The following is a 25,074-nucleotide window of genomic DNA, read 5'->3' as shown; positions in this document are numbered from 1 at the left end:
TTATCTTGATAAGAGTGGAGGAAGGGCTCTGAAGGAATCAACATTTCATTTTCTCCATTCTCTGGATTAGGATCCTTAGGTATCTGCCTGTTTAATTCTGGCTTCAGTATCACCCCCCTACCTTTCTCCTTTTAGGGTATGGAGACAGCAGATTTCCCCAAAGAAATCTCTTCACAAGTCCTGGCCACACTCTGAGTAGATTTCATATCCTATATCTGAATCATGGGCAAGAGCTGAAGATCTGTTATCTGGAAAATATTCCCTTGTAGATTTTGTTTATAGTTATCTTCCTGTCAGATTTCAAGTCCATCTTATTTTCTTCTATTTGATCTGGACTCCCCATAAGAAGAACCTGAAGCATAGGCTAATATGAATGTATTGTATTAGAAAGTGTCTAACGGGGGTGTATTTAAGAAATGGGGTCTGGGGAAAGGAACTTACAGAAAGTTGTATAATGAAGTTTTCCACCACTAACTACATAGTCCAGTTTCAGCTGTCCCATGGAAATGCATGATAATTCACATAGAAGCTTTTCAAAATACTCCAGTCTGGAGCTCATCAGAATTTTCATCAGGGCACTTAATTCAAACACACCAATTCACCAATTGTGTTTCCTAAGTAAAACATTTGCGGGAGGTGGGGAGTGGGGGGCAGGTGGTGGTGGTGGGAGGGTCTAGAGTTGATGCTCAGCAGTAGAGTGCTTGTCTAGCACGTGGGAGGGGCTAGGTTCAATTCTCAGCACCACCTAAAAATAAATATATAAAATAAAATATTGTGTCCATCTACAACTAAGACATATATACATAAAAATAAAAAAAAAAAAAAAAAACATTGGCCCAATGGGCAAAGGAAAGGGCAGGAAGCAACATGGTACAGTGATGACATAATCATTGGAGCTTTCATTGTATGTGAAGTTGGTCAACATGACACTGCAGTAGCTGGAGAAAATGGAAAACTGAGATTAAGAAGTAAATTGAAGCTAAGGAAGTGTCCAATACATGAATAAAATTGCCATTTTAATATCCTGTTATACATATGTATACATATATAAATTGGGAAGGATAATTGAGAAATTATTAAGATAGCAATATTTTTGTTGTCTTATTGGACTCAGAGAGTGGGTGATTGATTTGCTTCTTTGATTTACCCTTTTAAGCTTTAAATTTGGAATTTGTAAATTTTTTTAAAAATTGTAGAATTTACTGAAGGCTCCCAGATACCTCTCTCAAAACCCAATCAAATTTCAATTTCTTCAGAGTAGATATTATAAAATGGGGTGATTAGTATTCTGATATATTTGTAAAAATATCTTGTTAAATAATAATTATTGGAATGACATATTGTTTTTAATGTTTTACGATTTTAAACAAGTGGTATCTTCTATCACCAATCAGCTTGCTATTGTTATTTTGGAATGAATGTATTTGAAGATTATCCATGTTGAGACCCAGTCTTCTATTTCATTAGTGATAATTATTCTACAGTATTTTATATTCAAGAATGTATAGTGTATTTATTTATTCTTTTATTGATGGTTACTTACATTTTCTCAGTTTTCCTCTTTGATATCCAAACTGCTAGGAACATTTTATATATATGTAGTTTTATATATGTATATTATATACTCATTATACATACATACACATATATATTAGAAAGAAAATCTCTATGATTCATATCTGAAAATAAATAATTGATTCAAAAAATGCCTATATTTAATTGTGATTAATATGCCAAATTGTTTTACAAGAGGTTTGCATAAATTTGTATTTCCACAACACTGTCAGTTGCTCTATCTTTTCTCTGACAATGGTGTTAGATTTGTTAAATGTTGTCAGTATAATGGATATAGAAAGGTAGAGCATTATGGTTTTATTGGGTGTTTGCCTGACTGTCACTGAGGTTGAGTATCTTTTCAATGGCATTGATTATTTTGGTTCCCCCCTTTCTGAATTGCCTGCTTGAAATCACTGCCAGTTTTTCTATTAGATTGTCTCTTTTTTCTGATTTTTATGAGTTCTTTATACATTTTGGATACTGAATCCCTAAAAATAATGTTCTTTGCAAATATCCTCTCCCTAGCTCTGACTTGTCCTTTGAATTTTTCTTATAGTGAATTTTATTGATCTGAAGTTTTAAATTTTAATGGAGTCAAACACATAAGTGTTTTTCTTTGATTTTTTTGAAATACTTTCCCATACTACTTTGTAAACTTTTCCTTCTATATTCTCTTAAAAATAAATTCAGAATATTGGTTTCTTCATTTGGGCTTTTTTTATTCACTTGGAATTGGTGTTTGTATGTGTGTGTTCATGTAGTCAGACCTGAGGCACAGAGTGGAGAATGATTGGTATGAAAAGGTTTTTATTCTATGAGTATTACTTCTTGCTGTGCTGCACTAAAATTTACTGAGGCTTTTGTTGTTGTTGTTGTTGTTTGTTGTTTGTTTGCTTGTTTTTGTTCTGTCAGATTAGGACTTCCACAACATTCAAACATGAAAATTGGGCATAAGGGCTTACTTTCTGGTTCATTCTATTCTACTATTTGTCTCTTCCAATTTTAATTGCATATTGTTTTAACTCATGAAGACTTGAAAAGTAGTATTGCATCTCTCAAATTCTTTAAATTCTATTTGTCACTAGCATTAGTTTTTTCATATTAATTTTAGGATCAATTTATGAACTTTCAAAATAAGATACTCTCCAAGATTTTCTTTGAAAATATATGGAATTTATGGATTAATTTAGTTAGAATGAATATTTTATATGACTGAGAAGATAACACATTTCACTGCCTTTTCTTTGAAAATGATTACATTATAGTTGTGTGTTATTCTTCTTAAATATTCTTTTTAATCCTAGCTACTATATAAGTTATTGGAAGTTGTATTGACTTTATAGGATTCAACAATGTAAAGTTTTCTACTTTTTTAAAGAAAACTAAAGAGAGGGACTACAACTCCTAGCTTAGATTCCAAAAAGCTTGTGATCCCTTGCAGTTTCTGACACAATATGATCATCCTGAGGGGTACCTATGCAGTTATTAACTCTCTCATGACTTTTTCATTCTCAATGTGATATAAGGAGTCTTGAATGATATCCATTTCACCTATTGATCAAAGGAACCAATTTCTTTCACTGTATCTGCAAAACATATACATTTAAAAACATACATATGCCCATGGATTATAGTACTGAGTACTCTTGAACTTATACTTTCACTATATTTGTTATGTATTTATCAAGAACCCCTTTAATTTGTTCCCAAAATTATTAATTCCAACTATATGTGCTAAAGCAATAACATAATTGAGTTACTGTCTAAACCAATTACTATGAGTATGAAAAATATTTCTCTTCAATAAAACGTTGCATGTTTTGTAAATAATAAAAAGGAATGTAATAAGAGTGAAAGTCACTTATAAATTTATATATTTTTAAATTTCAACTGTCATTTATTTTCTCAGGAATCTGCAATTTGTGCAGGACTTAGCAGTGGCAGCTTGCCTCATATCTTTGCAGCAACACCTGAGAGGGCTTACCTGGGGAACGCTGGGTCCACTTTCAAGATGGCTCACTTGCATGGATAGAAATATCTTGGTAGCTCTCACTTAGTTCTCTGAGTCTTGGATCTTCTCCATGTGGGCTTTCCCATGGGTTGTTTTGGGATTCCTCATAAAATACTTGTAAAAGTGAGTACTGTTTAAATAAGAAAAATTGGGAATTTGTGCTTAAGGTTTATGATCATATTTTAAATATAACAAAACTGAAAATAGCTGAAGGTACATTGTGGATACAGTATTTGCAAAACTGAAATTTGCAATCTCAGTTGAGGGCAGTTATTAAAGACAAAGTCTCATTGGTATGATAACATTGAAAAATTAATTATCTTTTTTTTATTAGTTAAAGGAATATATTTAAGGGACATGTATATTTTACTTATGTAATTTTAACCAGTCTTGTGCTTCAGGTAATTTTTCTTATGCAGTGTACAGACTTGAAATCCAACACTGTTAAATATATTCTACAAAGTTTTGACATGTTTTAAGTGCTCTCTGTTGTTCTAAACTCCTATTTCTCTCCTAATGTGAAACGTTTGCATCTCTTCTTCACAAGTCAGAATTCTCTGCATGTCGTGGCAATTACAGGGTATTTAAAATTAATGTTTTGAAAAGTAGAATTTTGTCCCTAAATTGAAAATGGCTTCTCCTTTGAGTCAAATATGGGTAACTGGAAAGTTTTGGAGAAGCTCAATTCAACAGTGCTCCTATTAGCACTGCTGCTGGGCAATATCATCTTATTTTTTCATCTCCAACGCATGTGGTACTTAAAAAGATTAAGTATGTTATTGGGCATGCAGTGTATTCTCCAGACATATTCTAAATCATAAAACATATTATATTTAGGCCTCATCTTACAACTTTTGTATATATATGCAGTTAGCTCTTTTATATATATATATATATATATATATATATATATATATATATATATGACAGCTAGGTGCATCATGTATATATACAAAATATAAAATAACTATATATATATATATATATATATATATATATATATATATAATTGGTCACCCTGAAGAGTTGGATTCTTTTTATTTTTCTTAAAATGATGCTAATAGCTAGATCAAAGGTTGTTATTAATTTTCTTATTTTAGCTGTAGAAACACTAATTTCATTTTAGAATATATTACTACTATTACCACTACCATTGCAACTACTACTATTTCTGTAAGTTTTTGTTTGGGTAGTTGAAATATCACTAAAATTAATTAGGCTTTTGCAAACAGTGAACAAGAAACCCCCACCAGTGTTCTTGAAAAAACATTTAAGGTCAGTGTTTGAATGTAGACATCATAAATCAAGATTATATCTATACATATCAATCTCTGAAATATCAGTTTATCTATCTTTAACTTTAGTATAAAGAATTGACAAAGCAAAATTCCAGCTAATATCAGGGAATTTTGTTTCTTTATTTTTTAAAGCAATATTTCTTACAGTTCTTTGGCTAACTGTATATTTACTCTTTTATTGTGTTTATTATCTCTGCTGCAGAATAATCACTACAATTTAAGAAATCATTAAAATTTAAAAATATCATTCACATGCTTAGTTTTTTAATAGTTAATATTTTTGTTAAAAGTGTTTGAAAATGTATATTGAAAGACCTATAAGATTCTTGAGTTTTAAGATGTTGGAAAAATGTGTACTCTTGAAAAATAAAATATTTTAATAAAAAGTCTAACTTTTTTGAATCAAATATATTAGAATTCAGCAAATACATGTTTATTGAAATATCAAGTGACTTCATTTTGACTAAGCTGAAAGTAGTTATTAACTTCACAGATTGAACAAATAGGTTATAAGAATAAATCTAAAGCTTAAGGGAATAATGGCTACTGCAATTTTATTATCATAAAATTTGTTGTCACATTTCTAAAGTTTTCTTTTTTGTTGAATAACACCAGTTTCTTGCCCTTTTTCAGCATTTTTTTATGCCAAGGTTGATCCTGCCTCATTAATGATAAGGTATCAACTGAAGTCCATGGAGATGAGACATTTTTGGAAAATCATATTACTCTTTAATAGCTTTTGATTATTATTTTTTAATGCTGTATTTTACTGGTTTCTCATGAGTAATCATGGGTGTTGTTTGATCAAAATTTTTCATTCATAGGAAATTTGTGGTGTCATAGTTTACAGTTTACTTTTTATTCCTTTTTAATATTTATGCATTTAAAGATACGCTTATAAGGTTTATAGCCTAAGTGGAATTAAATATCTAATGGTTAAATATATTTAAGCTTCTTTCAGGCTTAGTTGCACAAATGCTAACTAATATTCAGTTCTATAAGAAAAACAATTGTAACATCTCATATTTCTGTGTTTCCGTCTAGGAATAATTAGATTATTATTTAGATTTTTAAAATTATTATTATTTAGATTTCTAATTATTTTCCTAAAAACTACAGAATCTTGTCTTAATATAAATTAAATATTGCACACTTTTATAAAGCTTAAATTAATTCTCAATCTATTTCTCTATTTTATTCTATGCATTTGCTTCCTTAGGCTACCACAGAAACTAATGTGGTGAGTTAAAGCAACATAAATTTACTTATTTCATGATTCTGAAGATTAGTGGTTGAAGTTAAACTGTTCAAAGAGTTGGGTTCTTCTGGAGGCAGGAAAGGAGAAATTATCCATGCCTCCTGTCTGAGCTTGTTGGTTGCCAGCAATTATCTCATTATTGGCTATTAGAATATCTGCACACTGTCTCTGTATGCATTCTAGTGTCACTTAGATTAGATTTGCAACCCACCCTTCTCTAGGATGACATTATCTTGATCCTTACCTTGATTATCTCTGTAAAGAGCCAATTTCTATTTAATGTCATATTCTAAGTTTCTTGGTTATAAACTTTGAAGGGAAACTATTGAATCATTTCAGTTATCTATAGTTACTCCTCAAATTCATGGTTATCCCATGTGCAAAATATACTCACTCCATAGTTCTATTTCCCAAAGTCTTAACCCATCAACTTTGACCCAAAACATCATCTAAGTATAACCACTCAAAAAGTCCCAATTTGCATCATCTAAGTCAGATGTGGAGAGAACTTTGAGGTTGGTTCATCCTGGAGTAAAATTGCTCTTTATTTGTTGACTTGAGGAGTTAGAAACTAATTTCTTTACTTACAAAATACTATGGTAGGTCATCATAGAATATATACCACTCACTGCTATAAGTAAAAATTAAAAGAAATAAAGTAATCAACATTCTTAGCAAATTTGAGATTTGGCAGGGCAAATTTTATCCAGTTTCAGTACTTGAAGACAGTCAGTTACAGCTTAAAGTTATGTCCGCTGAGCTTCAGCAATCAGAAATACCTCCTCTGACTTCTGTCTCTGCATTCATAGCTGTAATTTTGGAGTCATTCTTTTCTTGAAAATAGCATTATCAGCTCACTTCTTGCTTATATAACTTTGGGAGTCCAACAGCTTTCTTTCATTTTGTAAAATCTGTGGCTCTTTTGTTTCATGGTGAGTGTCTCTGCTCATATAATGTTATCAAAAACATTATGGATCTCCCAAGTATTTGAAGAATCTATACCACTGGACAAGAAGGTTCTCCAAAGAGACATCCTGATTAATTCCATCTATATCTCTGGATTCCACTGAGATGGAACTGTTACTCAGATAACTCATTTTTGTAACAAAATATTGTTCAGTCACACCATTGCCTTTTCTACAGAACACACATTTTTCAATCAATGTAGGCTAAGGACTTTTCAAACCAATAAAAAATTGTTTATTTATTTATTTTTTATTGAATGGATAATTTACAATTGATTTATTTTCTCTCATATTTTATAACAAACAGCAAAGCGTAATTCAGACTGTGCCTTTCATACTGCTTGGAAATCTCCTCAGGTGAACCTACATAATTATAATATGGCTACCATATTGGCAAAAGCAAATATAGTAAATTTTCATTATGGCTGGAAGTTCTACTGGACTGGATAACAGTGCTCCAGAGAAATTTATAGTCTATGTTGCAAAACAGGTGGGTATATAGAATGCTAGGTCTTGGTTATTTGCACAAAAATATGCATGTCCTCCACTGTGGCACATTTCCTGTCTTAGGTTGTCTTCTATTGGAGGCAAATCACCTGCAATTTGAGTCCCAGAGAGATGGAGTGGCTCTAGAATCACAGCAATGGATTTATGTCTTTTCTCTGCTGTGGAACTTTGAATAAACCGTTTGGCCTCACTGTACTTCAGCTAGGTTACCTAAAACATGTAAGAAGAAAACATTCACTGCTTGGTATTTGATAATTAAATAGCATAAAACCAGTTATAATATGGTTATCACCTATGTCTATTGTTCATTGTGTATATACCAGACCTTTGAATAAATATTATACATGAGCTATCTCATTAAATTCTATCAGCTATTTATGCATAAAGTTCTATTATTTTAGCAATAAGAAATAAGAATCCTATGCTCAGAAGGCTGATAGGATATATATACCCAGTAGTATAGAATACTTAAATAACCTTATAGGCTATGGTTATGATTGAAAGGAGGTTGTCTGATTTCAGTCTATAAGGTCAATGGAATGCACACATCTGTAAAGATTCTTGAAGACAATTAGGCACGTGCAGATCATTGCTACTTCAGGAACCTTAGAAAGAGCTTTCTGGTACAATCATTGACTCCCCTTCTTCATTTCAAAAATATATCTATCTTTCACAATGCCCAATTCTTTGCCTGCTGATACATTTCCATGTGACTTCTATATGCTATGCTCCAAGAAGATAATGATTTTATGATTCATAACTTTTTCTTTATAGTGACCCTGCCTTTTACATTTGCTCACTAAAATTTAAAATGGCTAGAATTTTAAAATGTTGTATGTCTTTTAGGTGGAGTGGTATGTGATTTTGTACAAGGAGTTGGAACATGATTCTTATTCCCATTTGACTGCACTGGTGACGTTCCCAAGAGTATTAGTAGATGTCTAATAATTGGGATACATATTTTCCTTCATTCATATTTCATGTTTCTTTCTTCTGAACTAAACATTATATCATAGGACTGATTGCAAGAAAAATATGCTTAGGGTCACAATGAGAAAAAAAAAATGTCCTGAAAGGACACATCACACTACTAAGACTGTTCTGTTGGTTCTCTCACTATATCCTAAACCCAAACTCAATTCCTCATTCTCACCCAACCCAAATGTCCTAGCCATCACCAGTGCAAGTCTCTTGTATATGTTTATTTGTTTGTTTTTAATACTAAGCTGGGGATTATTTTTAGTTTTCTTATTTTTGTATGCTGCTACTGTATCAACACCACCTGCTTATGTTTTTTAGAGTCTTTTCATTGCTTTGGTTGTAGTTATTAGACTTCTTCATGAATTATTTAAGGCCTTCAGGATCTGGCCTCTGTGCATTCTGCCCCAACCAATAGGCTGATGATTAGAATGACTCTCTACAATTTGTGTCCCACATAAGGCTGTCTTCTAGTTGGTACTCATGGGTGTTTACTTATCTCCATTAAAATCATTGAATAGTAACTTCATATTGTTTTCTTTCCCACTCCTCCCTTTGCTTAGGGAATAAACAAACTCTGTGCTTACCCTGATTATTACAACATACAGTGCATTCTTATCACTTCTGACTAAAGGCATCCATTTAATGCAGAGACTGTCTCATTCACCTCTGTGACTGTCAAGCTAGGATGCTTGATGCTAAGTGAATTGAATTGCCTACTTCACAGCCCCTTCTTAAAGGATATGAGAAAGGTTAGATTTACACTCTGAATACCCATGACATCAACATAAATCCAAAACACAATCCTGTAATCCAGAGCTGATTTAATTATTTGTATTAGATTAAGTCGTAAGTCGCTTTCAACTTTCAGACCTCTGTCTGTGAGCAAAAGACCGTTAAACAGAGCTCCAAGTCACATCCATCTGTGAAGAACTGCTAATGTCCTCTCAGGTCATCCACCCTTCGTGTGAATATACCCACCAGGTATTCCAGCATCACAGGCAACCACATAGTCAGTAACTAAGTTGAGCCCTTACTCTGTGCCCAATGTTGGTATGAAACTATGAGCTGAGCATCATTAAAACCCAAGAATAAACCAGAATACAGCCGTGTACTTTTTTCCTATTTTGTACATAAAAATCTGAAACTCAGAGAGGTTAAGGGACATGTCCAAAATCTTCCAATTAACAATTTCTAGATTGCAGATTCAATTTCATATCTGTCATCAAAGTATAGATGATCCAATACTATGTGACTATGATACGCAATTAAGTCATTACCAATATGTATTTTTCAATTATGGAAATGAAAATTCAAGGATTTGATAAAGCCAAATCTCTGCATGTTTTGGAGAACTTCATAAGAACCATGAGGTAGTCAATAGCCTTTTGCATTCTCATTTTCCTGACAAAAATAAAAGCATTAATAGGCCTTTAAAAGCATGGAACATGTCAGCAGTTCTCTTATTTGATTTTATTTTACCTAGTGTCTTCTCATTGTTTAATTTCCTAAATAGTTTGGCTATAAGGGAAGAAAAATCTCTGATAAGGTTGACATAAGGTTCTAGCTCTCTTGACAGTTACATTACTCAGAGTAAATGAATTAATCGACTTGAACGTTCATGTTCTATTCTCTTGTGGGTACTGTTAGTGTAAGTTTTATAAGTATAAGTTAGAGCCCATTCTTAAAAATCAATTCTAGGAGAATCAAGATCATGATATAAAGGGAAAAGTATCTTGAAAGCCAGTTGGCTACAACTGCTTTGTTTTACCTCAATCACAGGGTATAGGATTTGTGGCTATGTTAGTAATGTGTGCTACATTTTGTGCAAATTAATGTCCTTTTAACCATCAGACTGTTCATAAATGTTTTTTTATTGCATTATTATAATTGTATTAAGTTTTGTGCTAAATTTAATTTAATTTACCCACATTAATAACATTATTTATGAAATACTTTTTACTTCTATTTTAGTTTTATTTCAAAAATTTTCCAAATTAGTTGATGTTGATCATGTTGTTAGGGGTAGGTAGATAGGCCTCAAAAATGGGGTTTTCAAGTGTCAAATTTCTATCAAGTCTCCTTTAAATGTTTTAGTGAGATCAGTGAGGTATTAAAAAATAAACATAGCTTACTTACCAGTATATGAAGAAATAAATGCTTTAGAAAATAAAGTTCAATAACTCAGAGTAAATTTCTAGGACTGTGATAAAAAAAAAAAAGGGAAATCTTTTAACCTTTTTCTCCCTTTAAATTCTTTGATTCCAATCAACTTTTCATCTCAACAGTGGGGTTGTGAAAAATGCATAGTTAATAAGGCAAATAATTTTCTTATTTTTTAAGATTTATTTTTAAGTTGCACACCATATCTTTATTTATTTTACTTCTTTTATGTGGTGCTGAGGATTGAACCCAGTGCCTCATATGTGTGAGGCAAGTACTCTCCCCAGCCCCCCAAATAATTTATTTTTAGGTACAAATTTCTAAGAAAAATGTATTTGTCAAAAGTGTAAAAATTCATTGTTTTAAAGACTTTTTTCACAAAAAATGAAGATGTCATATTATGTAACTTGGGTTAATATAGTAACAATGGGCATTTATTAAGATCAGATTTGTTTTTTGTTGTTCCATAGAAAATCTTATTCTGAATGTTTAATCAAAACTCTACAAGTGAAGGATTTCATCATTGACTTAAGTCTTCCCATATACTATTTATTTGTATATTTGCATATTCTGAACACCATCTTTCTTTGGGTCTCTGGTTTTTGGATCATCTTCTCTACTGCTATCAGATTGTTCCTTCTTGTCTGACTTTGGATGTATTCCCCACTCAGTACATCCCAGTAGTTTCTACATCCATTATATAAACTCAGAACATCTGAATCCAGAATTTAAGGGTTTTTTTAGTCTTTTTTACCACTTCTTTTTTTTCTGTTTTTAAATTTCAATACAAATTTTAGTTCATTCAAATACACTTGTCCCTCTTTCTAATCTGTGAATTATATGTTTATATCTTGGCAAAATCATTCAGTGTGGAGATTAGCTTTACTAGTTATAGGGAAAGGGATGGGAAGATAGGTAACATCTCCAAATGAGTTATTTCAGAAGCAAAGGATGTTGATGTAAGAATTAAATATATTCAAATATGTAATGATGACACAGTCTTTGAATTAAAATATACAACAGAGGTAGAAAGGGAGGACTGGATCCCAAGGAGAAAAATGCTGAAATGCAACAAAAATTTAGATGTATATTGATGAAGTTACCAGAATAACTCAGGGACAAGTAACAAGAAAAGATAATAAATGTTAGACAACTATGTGCAAAAATAAGTATGCAATAATACACAAAAAATCTGAATTTGTATGTTTAAAGAATAAAAGCACCTCTTATTAAAATAATTGAAGATGATATAATGATGATGTAATGACAGTTCCAAGAAATTACCAATGCATCAAATTAAATTGATTGAATAATAATGAATAAAAGAAGTATATATTGTATTGGAGGAATTGTTAGCAGTGTTAATTAAAATACATAAGCTGAGAAATGTTCATAAATTAAGAGCTTGTACAGGTGGAAATACAGAGAGAAAAACAAAATAGGGAAAAGGAGCCAGAGGAATTGCGTAATATTTCCATTCTTTCAGTTTCAGAAGTGAGCAGCTCTACCTTGGAGAATAATCTTGAGAATATATTTCGTATTTAAATTAAGGCTAACTTGGACAGTCTTTCCTTTCTTTTCACCTTCTTTGTAGTGATTTCACACTAATAAATTAAACCAGAAAATTAATTAGATAGTGATTCAAGACAGAGCAATATTTTACATAGGTAATGTCATAGTGAAGACAATACAGGAAAGAGTTTGAAAAGGATATGGTACATCTGTAAACAAGCAACACTTGAAGGGAAGAAGGGGAACAGAGATTAACTGGGGATTGGCTGACCTGTGTGTGCCTTATTTTGTCAAGGTTTTATTTGTAACAAATGGAAATAATTATGTGGTTACAGATCCATAGGATCATTTCTTTTCTACCAATTTATATTGTTACCTGGAGGGCATTTTTGACTGAAAAAAGTAGCACCTTACCTGCGTAGCAATTTTAGCTCTGGTGAAAGTTTATTGCTCAGATTTATCCCCTGTTAATACAGGGTTATAAAAAATGAAACTGACAAAAGAAGATAAAAGAATAGTACTGAGATATGGTCAAAGGCTTCTGAATAATTCTTAGAGTTTGTAATTAAAAATCTATTATCTGATAGCATCTTTGCATGCAACTGAGAGCAATAGTAAACTATAATAAAATGATTGCATGTTCAAAAAAATAAATAAAACAGGAAAAGTTCTAAGGAGTTTAAATAAGTCTTGGGTGATCTTAGCTAGAAAGATTAAATCCTATAAATATCACAATTTTTAAAATATTACTTTGGGAATTCCATGGGGTTTGAAAAAAACATATTAACAAGATTGACAGGAAGAAAGGAATTATGGACAAGTTCATTCAAAACTCCATATATGGGGATAGGGTTGTGGCCCAGCGGTTGAGTGCTCATCTTGCACATAGGAGGCCCTGGGTTCAATCCTCAGCACCACATAAAGATGAATAAATAAAATAAAAAGATGTTGTGTCCAACTACATGTAAAAAATAAATAAACCTCTATATGAAAAATAAACACTCAATTGCAGTCAGAATATGTCTAAAAAAGAAGAAAAAATAGGGAAAAATAAATTTCTTAAATAGTATCTTTAAAATGCTGGATTTCCAATTTTGTTGTTATCACAACAAAATTAATTATAGCTGGATCAATTATTTAGATTTTGAAAAGGAATTATAAAGACATTAAAATCTAAAATAGGGAAATTGTATAAAAGTTTAATTAGAACAGAGGCTTATGTTTTTTCTGTTGTTTATTTGTTTGTTTTGCCTCAAGGATTGAACCCAGAAGTGATTAGCCTTTGAGGAACATCTCTAGCCCTTTTAATATTATCTATATATATATTTTAATTTTGAGACAAGGTCTCACTAAGTTGCTTAGGATTACTCAGTTGCTAAAGCTGGCTTTGAACTCCTTATCCTTCTCCCCCAGACTTGTGAGTCTCTGTGATTACAGGGCTCACCACCATATCCAGAAAATATAGATGCAGTCCACAAAGAAAAGGTAGACATTTGACAATATAAAAATTTAAGATTTCTGAGTGAAAAAAAATATAAAAACAAAATTTATAAACAACTTACAAACCAGTTACGAATTGCAATACATGTGACAAGAAAATGAAAATTTATTGATATAAATAATGTAATTAAATTATTAACTGGTCAATGACAAAAATTCATTAAAAATCATACAAATATATGACTGTTCAATGAAATTTATAACAAAAATAAAAACTAATTTTAAATATAAAAATATATAGTATTTTTTAACTTCTGGGTTTGTCAAAAATAAATATTTTAAAATATGAGATTTTGATATGTTACATAAATAAGTACTTCATGAACTCTAGCAGAATAAATTATTGCTGTTTATTTGGAGGACAGCTTAAGATGTAAATAAAAAGTTTAATAGCATATATGCTTTGATTCTAAAGTACCACTTTTAGGAAGTTATGCATATTTTTCTTCACCTATGCATCAATATTTTATGAAAGAATGTTCAAAGAAGATTTTGTAAAAACAGAACAATAAAACAATCTAATCATCCAGAAGGTTTGGGTGGGCTAAGGGAATGTGAAATTCACTACAATGGAGAAGTCCCCAGATATGGAGAAACAGAGAGGAGCTTGCATGTATTAATATGGAATGAAAAGTCGCTGTGTTAAAAGACATGCATTCCTCTCTTTTGTTTAGAAAATAAAAGAACATTCTGCCTGTTTTAATGTGTGTCAGAGAGAGAGAGAGAGGGTGTGGGAAAGAAAGAGAGAGAGAGAGAAAAAAAAAGGGAGAAACTGTAAAAAATACTCTGAATTCTAGGAGCTGCCTCTGGGAAGGGGTGGTGGAGACCCAGAGCAGGAGAAGTACAGGTTCTCCTTTCTGGGTTTGTCTCTGATTTTTTAACATGTGTGCATTAAGTTTTTAATTAATTAAAAAGTTTTTTTTTTTAACAAAAACTATGACCAAAGTGTGACCTGAAATTAGAGATGGGAGTATTGATAAAGAAAGGGCAACTCTGGATATTAAACATGAAATCACTGAGTGAAAACCATTAGGAGGGACAGCAGGGCCTGGCTCTGTGACTACATGGATGGGGTTGGGGCTGAGTGGGACAGAAGCACTCGTGATGACTAAAGCATAGATTGAGAAATAAAAGCTAGTCGTGACAAAATTGGAAGTAGGAAACACTTGAGAAAAGAGTTTGGGAAAATGCAGAATTATTTAATTTCAGATATCATATAAAGGCTAAAAATGCATTCATCAAAATGCACCCAAGTTTTAATTACTTTATATGTTTTAACTCAAAATAACACACCTAACAACCTAATCAGAAAATATTGGGCTAATGATGACTTTTAAAAATTGCTGATACACAATTATACGCACAATGCAGATTTCATTTACTGCATCACTCCTTCATTTGAGTCTGAGACAGACCCCGGATAATACATATATTAATATTTTTGCAGGAATGCATGAATAAATAAATGAAAAATCAGATTACTGAGCAAGATAAAGAGACTCTCAGCCTGTATGTTGTAAGCCTGTTTTACTCAGCTTTTGTGCCACTGTGACCAAAATACCTGACAAGAACTATGGAGAGGAGGGAAAGTTTATTTGTGAGTAGTGGTTTCAGAGGTCTCAGTTCATAGATGGTCAACTCTAATACTCTGGGTCCAATGTGATGTAGCACATCGTAGCAGCAGTCTCCAAAGAAGAAAGACTGCTCAGATCATGACGGAGTTAAGAAGCAAAAAGAGGAAGAGAAGAAGGGACTTCAGTGATAACAACCCTTCCACCTGCTTCCACCATACCCCACCTACCTGTGGTTACCACCCAGTGAACCCATTCACACTAGGATTGGCTGATTAGGCTACAGGTCTCGTGATCCAATCATTTAGAGCAGCAGATCCTAACCATAACCACCTTCTTGAAAGTTTAAGCTCTTTTGGTGACGTGCAGGGAAAAGCATCCATAGAGGAATAAAGTTGTGAGAGCTGTGACTAGAAGGATGGTCACTGTAAGCATGGGATGGGTGAAATTATTTAGATGATGTTCACACTGAGACAGGAAGCAGCATGGGGGATGAACCTGAAAGGTGTCAATGTTGAAGGCATAGATAAAAGATTCGTAGTAAGTCATATGCATGGAGCATTTACTGGTCTTCATGTGCATTATTCCATTTCACTTTCCATTATCTCCATCAGAAGTATTTGTTTCACTCTTAACCTTCATTTGTTGATTAACATACTCTACTGGTTATATGGCATGGCTCTGTCACAATTGAAGTGAATGTAAATGTCACCCTTCTGTTCTAAAGATAGGGTTTTTCCATCTTACTGCACTGCACAAAATGGAGAATTAGAGTAAAAACGTGATTGTTACCTTTGTCTCTACTTATATTTGAACAAGTAATTTGATTTTTATTTATTCCACAATTCTTTATTGCATACCCATTGGCATAAGAAACAAGATAGTTTCTCAAGGAGTTTAAAGAACATATAGGTAGTATTACCAAAATAAAATGATAATATCTTCAAGGATAATAAAATGATAATATCATTTTATTTACAAAATAAAATGATAATATTTTCAAGGATAATAAAATGATAATATCATTTTATTTATGAAATAAAATGATAATATCTTCACGTCTTGAAGGTGTTATAATATGAGGCATGAACAATGGTATGGATAGGGAAAAGAGGGCAAACTCTTCCTGAAAAGATAGGAAGAAATGTTCTTGGAAGATAAGATTGAATGAGCACACCTCCAGCATGAGCAAATGCACACTCCTGTCATCAAGAAGATAGTGTGTGGAGGCTGAATCGTCATTTGGAAAGGGACTCACAGGAGAGAGGGGTCAGAGCTTGGATCTAGGCATGTCCCCTGAAACGTTCAGGTGTCAGGCAATGCAGCGATGTCCAGGGCTGATAACATTGGATTTTGAGTGCTGTAACCTCTTCAGTGGATTAACCCATTTGATGGATTAATAATTTGAATGAACTACTTGGTAATAACCATGGGCAGGTGGGGCATGGCGGGAGGAAGTAAGTTGCTGGGGACATCATCTGACCCATATTTTCTCTCTTTCTCTCTTTCCTTCATGATACCAGAGCAGCTTCCTCTGCCACAACTTCTGCCATGATGTTCTATCTCCCTCTGGCCCAGAGTGAGGGAGTAGTGAATATTATTTTGACTCTACACAAGCCTATAAGTTATTTTCAATTGTATGACACCCCAAAGGTTAGATTCTGAGTAAAATAAAGTTTGGATGTGGTTCCAGCCATTCCAGAACTCAACCATAACTAAGTAGCCAAAGTAGCAATAACCTTTATTCAACTTCTCAAGAAGTTGGGGAAATGCCTAGTCCGGATAATGAAGAGATCTTGAATTTCAGCTGGATCTCTTCCACATCTAACCTGTTTTGCATCGGATTGTTTTTTAACTTTTAAAACTTTAATTTTTCCACCTGCAAAGTGTTATCTTTAGTAAGCATAATCAGGAAGATAGGTTCCCATTACTTCTTGTTTGGAAAATCTACAAGAAAGTCTTTCTTGTCTCTCTGAACTTTTCTTCTCTCTCTCTCTCTCTCTCTCTCTCTCTCTCTCTCTCTCTCTCTCTCCTTTCTTTTTGTCCTTACCTATGGAGGGAAAGAAAAAAAAGGTGTGGTTTACTTATTCTATTGACATTTGAGTTTGCAAAGTAGAAAAATGAGTGCAGCACACATGATTAATATTAATAATCATAATATAAGCTCCTACAAAGGTTCCCCACTAATCTTATATTATTCAGGCTCTGGCGCATAATGAACATCCTGAATATTTAATAACTGAAGGAAAGAAAACTCAATTGTAAGAACATCTTGAGCTGTCATATATATGCATGAAAAAGCCCCTTATCCCATGACAAGGGAGAACAGACCGGATCTGTCAGTGGTAAAATACGACATTTTTATACCTTTAGTCAAATGTCACTACGGATTGCAAGTGACACCTTATAACAAAGAACAACTTCCTATAGAATATGAAAAATATAAATCCTTCTTTCACTGCTAAGAATTCATATTGAAAGGTCATTACAGTGCATACGAAATCCCACTGAAGCTGCTTAATGCACTTTCTGTTTTCACTCCAATGCCATCAGGTGTTGAGAGTGGAGCTGGTATAATTAAAAGCAAGTTGTGATTTGCATAGGCAGAGGCAAGAGAAAAGCAGATAAGGGAGGGTTTGCTTGGGTAAAAATGGTTGATCAACCAATACATAATAGGGAAAGATAGAATTAACATGTCTAGGCCTTTGCATTTTGTTTGTAAGAAGAAATGTTCTTCTTCCTTTTATTCTTCTTTCTTTCTTTCTTGCTACATCCCCAGACAAGGCACAGGCATTTCTTTATGGCAAAGACATGTTCCTATCAAGCACATAAAGGCTTTATGAGGTACAAAGTTTTCTTAAGAAAATGAGGGTGGTTTTTTTTCCAGTTCAATTCACAGTGGAAATGAAATTAGTTTAGTGTATTGTGTGAATTGTGGCTTTTTTCCCCTTTATTTGTATATTCAGCATTTTGTATGTAACAGCAGAGACTAAGAGAATATATGGGGAAAGAGAATAGAACCCAAAGCAATTGGCTTTTATTTGGAGAATGAAAATGCCATTAGCAAAAGAAACCTTAGCCTGCCCTTTTACAGAATGAGCTGTTACATACATTCTTCCTTTTCATAGAGTGCCTGCCTTGCATGCACATAGGCCCTGGGTTCAATCCCCAGTACCACCAAAAAAAATAAAAAAATTAAAAAAAAATGAAATAAAATAAAATTGAGGGCCGGAGTGGTGGCTCAGTGGTAGAGTGCTCCCCTAGCATGCATGAGGCACTGGGTTCCATCCTCGGCACCACATAAAAACAAACTAATGTATCCACCTAAAACTAAAACGATATATAAATAAATAAATATTTAAACAAACAAACAACTGTCACCTCTTCAAATCAGGTTTCAGGGTTGTATCTTTCTTGCTTTCATGGTGCTGATTCCTACATCCGAACCCAATTCATTGGGGTTCCACATTTCTTCTCATTGTTCATTCCCATTAATGTTAACATGTTAATATTTGTCCTGATATTTTCATTTGAAGTCTAAGAAGCCGCAAAACTCAAACTTGGAAATCTTCAAAAAACTTCCTGTAAACTCAGATTTGCTAAATGTATCCTAGATCTCAAACCACTGGATGTTGAGTAGGATTTCTGTTTACCAATGTGTTCAGCTTGGAAGTTAAAAATCTACACACAGGCCTGAACCTTGTGACTTAATTCATCCTCCCCTTAAGAGTGAGGTATAAAACTGAGACAGGAACAAGAGTTGGAAATCCATTCTATTATAAATGTTCAAAGCTTTTAAGATATGTTAAAAAATGCAATTTCTGCACTGATTTTTAAAACCTCGGTGCATTTTACTATGTCTTCAAGAGTTTTCCTTCAGTTTACAGAAACTATGCCTTCCAAAAACACCACATGGAGGGATTGAAACTAAAGATTGCTTTTATAATATATTGGTGATCATGAAATCACAATAAGCATGTAAAAGACTAGGGAAATACTTTATTAAAAAAGATTATTTCTAGATATTGGAATTTGAATGATTTCTTATGCTTTCAGTTTTAATCTAGTGACTACAATTTCTAAAATTTAAAAGACTACATTGTATCTTAATAGAAAACTTCAGACAGAATCTGTATAAGGCAAAATTTATTTCCCTAGTAACTTATATTGCAGTGTTTCTGTGTTCATAAGTAAAATTAACAAAGCCTTTGTAGATGAACTCAGCTGAAAAGTTTTAATGACAAATGTTACTACATGCTAACTGAAGATCTATTCATTCATTTATTTATTTGATAACATTTCTGAATGCTTACAAAATGCTAAAGTGTTACCAGGCATAATAAGTATTTGCTCAATGTTTATTACCTTCTGTTTAGGATCTCACTTCCCTCTAGAACATCACTTTCAGGAAGAAAAAAAAAAAAAAACCCTAACAGTTAAAGTAACTAGAATTCCGAGTGTCGGTTCAATAATTTTACAGAAGCTCATAATTCATTTATTTATTTAAAAAATCAAAGACCTCACTTCTTTGTAGAATGTAAAGAGCTGAACTCATAAAACAAAAGTTAGAATGGTGGGTAAAAGAGACTGAGGGCAAGAACATGGGGGATCTTAACCAAAGAATTTAAAATTTCAGTTAGGAGGGATAAGTACAAGAAATAGAGATCCATGGTACATTATAGTTAAAAACTATGTTTAGATCATAGTTAATAACAATATGTTGCATATTTGAAAATTGCTATGAAAGTAGATTTAATCGTCCTCACCAGATAACCATGTGAGGTAACCCACAGGTTAATTAACCTGACTTACTCAATTGAAATTGTATGCATACATCAAAACATCATGTTGTACTCCATAAATACATGCAACCTTATTTGTCAATTAAAATAAAAAACACAAAAATTAACTTCAACTGACTAAAGAAACAAAATTCTAGGATCATGATATATTCTCTGACATTTTAGCTATCATTCAAAACAAACCATTCATCATGTTGTCTCATAAAAAAGACTGTGTCCAAACAGATATAATGAACTAAGTAAAAGGCCATTTTAAATGCAAAATATCAAAAATAGAAACAGCCCCCTCACAGACACCTTACCTAAGTCCCTAATACTGGGCTAAAGTATATATACATGTATTTTGTTGCCCTGAGCAGTTATCTTCATTATATAAGTCATGAATATGAAATAGAAAGGGCTGTGCTCTTTACTGGGTCTCAGTGCTGACCAGCAGAGAGACTGGACTAGAACTGGTATGTAAGACTCTGAAATCTGCCATTTTCATTTCGGTGGGCCACAATAAGTTTCATATTATAGAAATCTCACATAAATGGGTTTGAAAAGCATCTTGTGGTACTGAACAAATACTGAAGGATATGTGTAGTGTACATCTAAGATAAGAAGTACAAAAATAAAGTGAACCCACAAGTCCACCACACCCCTCAAGATCTAGGACAGTATCAAGACAGTTTGAAGTCAGTGCTCCCCTTCTATCCTCATTCCCTGTTTCCATAGTCCTAGGGGGGGAAAAAAGGTTTTTAATTCACTTTTTATAATGTTAGCTAAGAAGCACATTGTTTTGTAGACTTGGAAGTTTTTTATAATGGTACCACTGGATTTCTGTTTCTGAGACTCATATCTGTCATTACGTGTAATTGTAGTCTATGTACTTTTATTTCTGTATATTGTTCCATTGAATAATTGGAATGCTTTAGCTAGTCTTTTGATGATAGCTACTTATTGTTTTCCTTTCTTTTTGTTTTTGTACAGATAGTACACACACACATGCAGATACACACAGAGATTGTAGCAGAATTATTGTTTCTCTGTCCACATATAAGAGTTACTCTAATATAGATAGATAATTCAGAGTGAAAATGTTAGATTAATCCATATTATTCCAATTCATTATATCGAGGCTTTCAATCAGTGTTGCAAGAGAATGTCAAACATTTTCACAAATGGTTGTACCAAGTCATACAGACTACAGTGGTTCATATCAATTCATTTTAACAAGTATCCTTTACAATACTCTGTGCTACTAGACTTCTAATCATTAGCAATCTAAGGACTATGAAATTATATTTAATTATCATCTCAATTTCTGTTTCTCTCACCATTAATCAAGATGAGCATCTTCTCATGTGTCTGTGGGCCACTCACATTTTTTTCTCTCTGAAATACCTGTTCACATTTGGTCCATTATTTAATAAATGTTTTGCATATGCTCTGGCGATTTGAAAAGTGTTATTTCAGTTTAGAGACAAAAATATTTTATTTTGCATGTCCCACTAACTCAGGGATTGCACTTTTTAATTCCTTTAAGATTATTTATTTCTAATCAATATTTTAAACTTTTATCCCACTTATGATCTGAGTTTCTATATCTTATATTTAAGATATACTTCTCTACTCTCAGAAAATAGTTTCCCATGCTGACTTTAAAAAGTGTTGAAGTTGGTCTTTCAAATTAAGACTTTAATTCACTGGAATTAATTTTGTGTGTAATGTGGGATTATAATCTAATTAATTTTTATGTGAATAACTAGACCTTATAATGAAGGGTGATTCTTTGAATTACTGATCTACATAGCCATGTCCCACTTCAGTGTTTTCATATAGTTTGTGGTTCTGATTTTGGTCTCTTTGTATTCCATTTATGAAAGTGTCAATCTTATGCCTGTTTCAAGCATCTTAATCAGTATAACACTATACCTCATGATATGTGGCAGTTGAACTTTTTCAACTTGTTTTGGATTAGATTCACAAAATTTATGATCTTTGTGATTTTGTTTACAAAAATAACACTTGCATTATTGATTAACTATACAAAATGCAGATGAATTTGGGGAGAGTTGACATATTTATTATATTGTTTTACTTAAGAACATGGTACAATTTCTCACTTATTTAGGACTTCTTTAATGTTTAATAAAGTTATAATTTCTGTATTTTTATACACATTTTACTAAATGTATTCCTTTTTTATAGTTTTCTTTCTTTTTTAAATAGCAAATTATCTTCAACAAATTACTTAATGGTGAATAGAAATATAAAGTATTGTATTGATCTTACATACAATCACTTTACTGAGTTTTAAAAATAAATCACCTGTCATTTTATTTTACCTTTCTATATAAACAAACATATCAGCTACAAAAAATTAAAGTTTAGAGATTTTTTTAATAAAGCAGAGTCTAACTTGCTGTTTAGCTCATAAATTACATTTTGATTGTTTACATTTATATTTTAATTCTTACTTTTAATTTTAATTTTTTTCTGGTTCCTTTTGAAATTTCCATCACTCTTTGAAGGATATATTGCTTACTAGTGTGGTCATTTACAGAAATCTATTTTTAATAATATTGCCTCATAATTTCAATATTAGAAGTGTTCTTGGAGTGTAAGTCCCTGGTTTTAATTTTATGTGCTGGCTCCTATTGTGTAGGCTTTTTCCTTCAGATTTGATATTTCTTTCTTTGAACTCACATTTGCTTAATATGAATCAGCAAAAATCGTGAGTGGCTGCATTGATGATTCTGCAAATTCTGGGACACTTGAAAATTGACAACTGCAACTGACTTGAAATCACTGTGGTTTCTTTCAGAAGACATCTAGGCTGAGTCTTAATCCATTTCCCTCTGGCCCATGGCATCCTTACCAAATCAAAAGATGTGAGAGTTGGGCCTGGGAGTTACTCTGTATACCTGCATTTTGCATCATTGCTCAATTCTGAAGTGTAGTTTTTTGTTGTTTGTTTGTTTGTTTGTTTGTTTTTGTCTGTTTTGGTCTGAGGGTCCATAGAGATTTTTCTTACCTAAAATTTAGCCAAATTTTACCACATGCATGTACGACTAGACCACTAACCCCCAATTTTATGTGTAAGTATAATGTACAAATAAAAAAAAAAAAAAGCAGGAAGACCAATAGAGGGTAGAAGAAGGGGATTGGGTGAGGTTGGAGGGTAGGATTGGGGATAGTACTAAGGGTTGAAATGGAGAAAACTATGTTATATGCATTTGCATGTCAAATGCACCTCACTATTATGTGTGTCTAACTGCAAGGGACTAAAATTTTTTTTAAAAAAGTATCTTTTCTATTTGATCTTTTTTTATTGTTTGTGTGCTGTTTTTGTGATTGGTAGGTTTCCTCAGATATCTGGCCCACAGTGCAGCTGAAACCAATCTACAGACTGAATTTTTTTTTCATATGTACCATTTAGAATATAAACAGCCATGAAAATTCACAAAAACTGGGCTATCATTGGACTTTAGTTTGCAACTCTGGGTTATTTTTCCCATAAAACAATAGGAAAGGGACAAATACCCACATTGTTCCATACTTTATGAAATAAATCCATGAACTCATATGAAGTCTCTGTGTCTGTGCGATGTCATGGGAAGAGCCAGCTCAGAACAGGATATGGTTCATCCAAAGCACTTAAGGCACTAGATTCTCCTCCCATAGAGAAAGATAATTGTCAAGTTGCTTCCACCTTGGAGAGCAGCACTTCCTAAAAGAGAGAAACAGGTTGTTGGGAAAGTTTTGTATTTTTTTTTCCAGAATAAAGGATGTACATTTGTACACATATGTTTGTTCCTGAATCCAGTTCCAAACTAAATAAAATATGCATTGGCCCCACTACCTACACATACTATTATAAAGAATACAAGGAACAGAGGAACAAAGAGGTACTTATACAAAATCCAAAAGCAAAATAGAATCCAAATGACTACAACCAAGAACCTTCATCATATTTTCCTGTTTTTCCTGATAGACTTCTAGAAATTTGCATAAAAATTTCCCTAAAATGAGATTGTTATAATATCCCTGTTCTCTTAAACAGAAAATGTACAGCATTTAAGAACTGTCACCTCCATCCCCTCTCCCCAGTCCCAGCCCACCACCCAGTCAATTGACTGTTTATAGGTTATGCCACATCCTTGGAGATATACTCTATCCCCTGAAAAATAGGAATCCTGTTTTTATAGGGTCTTGTGCTTTTCTTCAATAGCTATTACCCCAATTTGAAGTGAACTGTATAATGATCAGACACAAGGCTATCTACCCAGCCTTCTCTCCCAAAGCAAAATCATTTTCAGTCTTTCATATATTATTTCAATCATTAAGCACAGTTTTTAAAACTAATAATTATTTTAACCACCATATAAATAGTCTACATTCTACACTTGATTTCCATATTTTTCTCCTACAACCTCACAGCCACTGTGTTATTAAATTTCAAAGCTTAACTGCATTGCTGGGTGATAGTGCCATATTAGTGTCCTAATTATTCCTCCAAGAATGTGTATTTAACTCATTCTTCCTTCCTTCCAGGTATCATCTTTTCTGTTATTGTATGTAATTCTGTATTAAGCAGTTTCTTACATGCATAAGTTTTATATTTTCCCATTTATTAACTGGATAAATTTCCAGAAGGGGGATATATATATATATATATATATATATATATATATATATATATATATATATATATTTCTGTCTTTTGCTCTAAAAAAGGTTTACTTAAAATATGCCCTACAAACAGTGCTAGTATATAGGGGCCTCATTCTCTTTGCCACCTTCAAGATAATGTTAATGCTGCTAGGCCTTTCTCCTGGTTTCCATAAACATAAAAACTGTAAGATTATGTGGAGGGGGATATGTGTTTGCTCATTTCTCCATTATTTGGTTTTCTCATTCAACCTTCCCAGACATAAAATAAAGAATTAATATAACTTGTTGAATAA

This window comes from Urocitellus parryii, chromosome 1 (genome assembly GCF_045843805.1).
Source record: "Urocitellus parryii isolate mUroPar1 chromosome 1, mUroPar1.hap1, whole genome shotgun sequence".
In the NCBI taxonomy this organism is placed as follows: Eukaryota; Metazoa; Chordata; class Mammalia; order Rodentia; family Sciuridae; genus Urocitellus; species Urocitellus parryii.
This window is presented reverse-complemented; position numbering follows the sequence as displayed.